Source organism: Scyliorhinus canicula, chromosome 5 (genome assembly GCF_902713615.1).
Source record: "Scyliorhinus canicula chromosome 5, sScyCan1.1, whole genome shotgun sequence".
Lineage (NCBI taxonomy): Eukaryota > Metazoa > Chordata > Chondrichthyes > Carcharhiniformes > Scyliorhinidae > Scyliorhinus > Scyliorhinus canicula.
This window is the reverse complement of record NC_052150.1, coordinates 166,865,506-166,872,398: the sequence shown is the minus strand read 5'-3', so window position 1 is coordinate 166,872,398 and position 6,893 is coordinate 166,865,506.

Below are 6,893 nucleotides of genomic sequence, written 5' to 3'. Positions count from 1 at the left end.
TTCCTCCGGGTGCTCCGGTTTCCTCCCACAGTCCAAAGATGTGCAGGTTAGGTGGATTGGCCATGCTAAATTGTCCTTAGTGTTGGGTTGGGTTATGGGGATAGGGTGGAGGTGTGGGCTTGGATAGGGTGCTCTTTCCAAGAGCCGGTGCAGACTCGATGGGCCGAATGGCCTCCTTCTGCATTGTAAATTCTATGAGAGAAAAAAAATTCCAGAGGGTGGGGGTTCAGGGTCTTCCTCTGGGATTGGGGTCGCAACTGGTGTATGATTTCCTGAAGCCTTCAACCTGCCTTTTTAGAAAGCCCTGAGTAGAAACATAGAAAATAGGAGCAGAAGGAGGCCATTCGGCCTTTGAAGTCTGCTCCGCCATTCATTATGATCATGACTGATCATCCAACTCAATAGCTTGATCCCACCTGCCCCCCCCACCACGCCCATATCCTTTGATCTCTTTCACCACAAGGGCTGTATATAACTGCTTTTTGAAAACATACAATGTTTTGGTTAAAACTATTTCCTGTGGTAATGAATTCCACAGGATGACCACTCTGGATGAAGAAATTTCTCTTCTTCTTTGCCCTAAATGGTCTATCCTATATCCTCAGACTGTGACCCTTGGTTCTGGACACCCCCACCATCAGGAAAATCCTTTTTTAAAAAACATTTAGGGTACCCAATTCATTTTTTCCAATTAAGGGGCAATTTAGCGAGGCCAATCCACCTACCTTGCACATCTTTGGGTTGTGGGGGCGAAACCCATGCAGACATGGGGAGAATGTGCAAACTCCATACGGACAGTGACCCAGAGCCGGGAGCGAACCTGGGACCTCAGCGCCGTGAGGCAGCAGTGCTATCCACTGCGCCACCATGCTGCCCCATCAGGAAAATCCTTAATGCATCTCCCCTATCTGGTCCTGTTAGAATTTTATAGGTTTCTATGAGATCCCCTCAATCTTCTGAACTCCAGCCAGTACAATCCTAAATGACTCAATCTCTCCTCATATGTCCGTTCTGCCATTGCAGGAATCAATTTGGTAAACCTTCACTGCACTCCCTCTAGAGCAAGAACATCCTTCCTCAGATAAGGAGACCAAAACTTCACACAGTATTCCAGGTTGGCTTCACCAAGGCCCTGTATAATTGCAGCAAGACATCCCTGCTCCTGTATTCAAATTCTCTCGCAATGAAGGTCAACATACCATTTGCCTTCTTTGCCACCTGCCTGTTTACCTTCAATGACTGGTGTACGAGGACACCCAGGTCCTGTTGCTCATTCCTCTCTCCCAATTTATGACCATTCACATAATAGTCTGCCTTCCGTTTTTGCTACCAAAGTGGATAACCTTGCATTTATCCAAATTATACCGCACTTGCCATTCATTTTCCCACTCACTCAATTTGTCCAAATCACAATGAAGAATCTCTGCTTTTTTCTGACAGCTCACCCTCCCACCCAACTTAGTGTCATCTGCAAATCTGGAGATATTACATTTTGTCCCCTCATCTAAATCATTTATATATTGTGGTGATCCACCACTGTATATATATGTGTGTGCCTGTATTAGGGGATGTACAGCAGTACCTGTATTACAGGTTTGTCTGTAAGCCCCTGCCGGCTAGCTCCGCCCATAGGGAGCAGTATAAATATTCATGAGTTCTCCTGAGCTGCCATTCTACCAGCTGCAGTTGAAGGATAACGTCTCACAGTAATAAAGCCTCTCTTGTACCGGTTCGAGTCTTTGTGTACAATTGTTAGCGCATCATATATATTATGAATAGCTGGGGGTTCCAGCGCTGATCCCTGCGGTACCCCACTAGTCACTACCTACCAGTTAGAAGAAGACAAGTTAATTCCTATTCTTTATTTCCAACCAGTTTTCTATCCATTTCAGTACACTAACCCTAATCACATGTGCTTTAATTTTACAAGCTAATCTCTTATGTGGGACATTGTCAGAAGCCTTCTGAAAGTCCAAATAAACCACATCCACTGGCTCCCCCTCATCAACTCTACTAGTTGCATCCTCGAAGAATTCCAGTAGATTTTTCAAGCATGATTTCCACTTCATATATCCATTCCAACTCTGTCCGATACGCCCACTGTTTTCTAAGTGCTCTGCCATAAAATCTTTAAAAGTGGATCCTAGAATTTTACGACTACTGGCGCAGGCTTACTGGTCTTTAATTCCCTGATTTCTCTCAACCTCCCTTTTTAAATAGTGGGATTACATTAGTCACCCTCCAATATGTAGGAACTATTCCAGAGTCTATAGAATCTTTGAAGATGACCACCAATGCATCCACTATTTCCAGAGCCACTTCCTTAAATATTCTGGGATGTAGATTATGTAGATTCTGGAGGCTCTCTGTTTTATCAATTGTGCATAGTCCTGAAAGAGACTTCTGGACTTCCGGTGGTGGCCATGGAGTGAGTGATCATACACAGGGCAGCTCCTGCTCGAAGGCACAGAAAAAAGCTCTTTTTACCCGATACTGGGTGGAATTCTGATGAAAAGGCATAGATGAAGGTTGGAGGAGTAGATTCCCCCGGGAGTGGTATGTCTGCTGATTATCAAACACAGCAGAAGACAATGAGAGACCAGGCTAAAGAGTTAGAGTTGCAACAGCACCCAGTGCAAGCATGGCTGTGGGGGAGGGGTTGATGCAAGCTGGAACGCCCCAACTGGAGCAGTTGATGGCTTTTATTAAGGAGGAATTCCGGCAGCAGAGGAAGGAAATCCAGGAGGATCACTCAAAGGCCATTGAAGGAGCAGTGGCACCCCTGAAGAGTTTGTTAAAATGGGTGGAGAACTGTTTGGAGGTGCAGGGGTCGCAGATTTGGGAGATTGAAGGAATGATCTCGGAGCACAGCAATCATGTAGTGACTCTGGAGGTGGCGGTGGGGCTCCTAGGGGACCTCTGTAAAATGTTGAGGGCAAAGATGGGGGAGGAGGAAAATACCTCGAGAAGGCAGAACCTGTGAATGGTGGGCCTGAAGAAGTAGAAGGTGTGAGTGCTATAACATACGTTTAAAAATATGCTGGCAAGGCTGGTGGCAGAAGGGGTGCTCAATAAGGTGCCTGAAGTGGACGAAGAACATAGGTGCCTGAGGCAGAAGCCTAGAGCTGGGGAGCTGCCGCGAGCGATGATCGTGAGATTCCACAAATTTGTGAAGAAATAGGAGATTTTGCGTTGGGCCAGGGAGAAGCATAGAACATAGAACATACAGTGCAGAAGGAGACCATTCGGCCCATTGAGTCTGCACCGACCCACTTAAGCCGTCACTTCTACCCTATCCCCGCAACCCAACAACTCCTCCCAACTTTTTTGGTCACTCAGGGCAATTTAGCATGGCCAATCCACCTAATCAGCACATCTTTGGACTGGGGAGAAAACAGGAGCACCCGGAGGAAACCCACGCAGACACGGGGAGGAGTGCAGACTCCGCAGACAGTGACCCAGCGGGTAATCAAACCTGGGACCCTGGTGAAGTGAAACCACAGTGCTATCCACTTTTGCTGCCCGCATTCGCAACAAATTTCAGCCAGAAGTGCCCAGTAGATATCTCTATCTCCTATGGAGATCTCCAGCATCACAGATGTCAGTCTTCGGCCAATACAATTCACCCCACATGATATCAAGAAACGGCTAAAAGCACTGGATACTGCAAAGGCTATTAGCCCTGACAATATTCTGGATATAGTACTGAAGACGTGTTCCAGAACTTGCTGCACCCCTTGCCAAGCTGTTCCAGTGCAGCTGCAACACTGGCATCTACTCGGCAATGTGGAAAGTTAACCAGGTGTATCCTGTACGCAAGAACCAGGACAAATCCAACCTAGCCAATTACCGCCCTATCAGCCTATTCTCCACCATCAGCAAACTGATGGAAACGGTCATCAACAGTGCTATCAAACGGCATTTACTCAGCAATAACTTGCTCACGGAAGTTCAGTTTGGGATCTGCCAGGGTCACCAACTCCTGACCTCATTACAGCCTTGGTTCAAACATGGACAAAAGAGCTGCACTGCAGAAGTGAGGCGAGAGTGACTGCCATTGACATCAAGGAACATTTGACTGGAGTCTGGCATCAAGCAAAACTGGAGTCAATGGAAATCATGGGAGAAAGTCTCTGCTGGTTGGAGTCATACCTGGCACAAAAGGAAGATGGTTGAGGTGGTTAAAGGTCAATCATCTCAGCTCCATACACTACACTGAGGAACTCCTGCAGTGGTGTCCTAGGCCCAATCATTTTCAGCTGCTTCATCAATGACCTGCCTTCCATCACCAGGTCAGAAGAGGAGATATTTGCAGATGACTGCACAATGTTCAGCACCATTTGCGGCTCCTGAGATAATGTCGCAGTCCATCTCCAAATGCAGCAAGACATAGACAATATTCAGGCAAGTTACATTCACGCCACACAAGTGCCAGGCAATGACTGTCTGCTACAAAAGAGGATCTAACCATCGTCCCTGGATATTCAATGGAATTACCATTGCTGAATCCCCCACAATCAACATCCCGAAGGTTACCATTGATCAGGAACTAAACTGGACTAGCCACATTAATACTGTGGCTATCAGAGCAGATCAAAAGCTAGGAATCCTACAAGGAGTAACTCACCTCCTGACTCAAAGCCTGTCCATCATCTACAGGGCACAAGTCACGAGTATGATGACATAGTCTCCATTTGCCTGGAGGAGTGCAGCTCCAACAACACTCGGGAAGCTCGACACCATCAAGGATAAAGCAACCTGCTTGATTGCTACCCCTTCCACAAACATTCAATCCCTCCACCACCAAAGAACAGCGGCAGCTGTGTGTACCATCTATAAGATACGTTGTAGAAATGTGCCAAATGTCCTTTATTCTTCAAAAAAAATCTATCTTTACCTTGAAAACATTTAATGAAGGAGCCTCAACTGCTTCACTGGGCAGGGAATTCCATAGATTCACAAACCTTTGGGTGAAGAAGTTCCTCCTAAACTCAGTCCTAAATCTTCTCCTTATTTTGAGGCAATTCCCCCTAGTTCTGCTCTCACCCGCCAGTGGAAACAACCTGCCTGCATCTATCTATTCCCTTCATAATTTTATATGTTTCTATAAGGTCCCCCTGCATCCTTCTAAATTCCAACAAGTACAGTCCCAGTTTACTCAACCTCTCCTCGTAATCCAACCCCTTCAGCTCTGGAATTAGCCTAGTGAATCTCCTCTGCATACCCTCCAGCGCCAGTACGTCCTTTCTCAGGTAAGGAGACCAAAACTGAACACAATACTCCAGGTGTGGCCTCACTAACACTTTATACAATTGCTGCATAACCTCTCTAGTCTTAAACTCTATCCCTCCAGCAATGAAGGACAAAGCTCCATTTGCCTTCTTAATCACCTGTTCCACCTGCAGACCAACTTTTTGCGACTCATGCACTAGCACACCCAGGTCCCTCTGCACAGCAGCATGGTTAAATATTTTATCATTTAAATAATAATCCCTTTTGCTGTTATTCCTACCAAAATGGATAACCTCAGATTTGTCAACATTGTATTCCATCTGCCAGACCCTAGCCCATTCACTTAAACAGTATCTTCATACTGTTCCTAGCAGGATTGAAAGCTAAATCTTGCACTTAGAATTCAGATGGTCTGTATTGGGATGGACCTTCAGATATCCAGATAGTCCTTTATTTGGGAGATATTTGACTAAACGAGACATATTTGCTTGAATTCTGGAGAAAAGTTTCCAACCTCTTTCCATTCCACAGCTCTCCAACAGTGAAAGTCAAAGTAAAAGGGGGGCACAAGAAGGCTGCAATGAGCAACTGATACAGCGCTCCTGCAGATTTCATTCACTGTTTATGTCTCCTGATGCATGAACTCACTCAGTACAAGCTAGAGAATGTGATCCACACGGATCTATTTAAGTTAGATCACCACAGCCTGATCAGACTATGATCTCAATGGGCTTAAAAATACGAACAGGAGTTTTAAAAAGATATTTAATTTCATAGAGGTCACTGATCTCCAGTATTTATACTGTCCAAGAGACGACATTGAATTTAACAGCATAAAAACAAAATTGAATATTCACCTATAATTTTCTCTAGCCCAGCCGAATTCTCTATTTCCATGCTCTAGACTCTTAATTTTCCCCACTTTATATATAATTTCCTAAACAAAACTTAGTTTCATGATGGTTTATGACAGATAATTTCATATCTTCACCAGCTCCTATATGAAAGGTACTTTTCTAACCTCTAATTCATTTATTTACCTTATCGCAAACCTTTATAATTCGGAATACTTCATGTCATCCTTCAATTTTATCAACTCTAATACAAGTTATCTTCACTCTCCCTAACAATAAATCTAACCCTCTCATTCTTGGTAATATCCTAGTTAACCTTTTCCACTGCTTTTATAATCTTCCTATAATGGAGTGCGCAAAACCGTAATCAAATATTCCAAATACGGCCTAAACATATCTGAAAGACTAAGAGTAAAACCTCAATGCTAAAAATACCATAGGCTCATTTTATGTATCTGTAACAAACACCTGAAAAACTACCAATCACATATAACGAAGATCACAAAAATTCCTCCTGTATAAAGTAATGTCTTTATCGCATGCCATGTTTAATTTTTAAGTTAGGATGAGTTAAGTGATCAATAGGATGTCATGAATGAGTTTATGTATTTCAACATGGTTTAGGGTCATAGGGTGTTACAGCACAGAAAGAGGCCCTTCGGCCCATCATGTCTGTGCCAGCCAACAAACGTCTATCTATTCTGGTCGGCATGGTGGTTAGCATTGCTGCCTCATGGCACCGAGGACCCGGGTTCGATCCCCACCCACAGTCCGTGTGGCATTTGTACATTCTCTCGGTATCTGCAT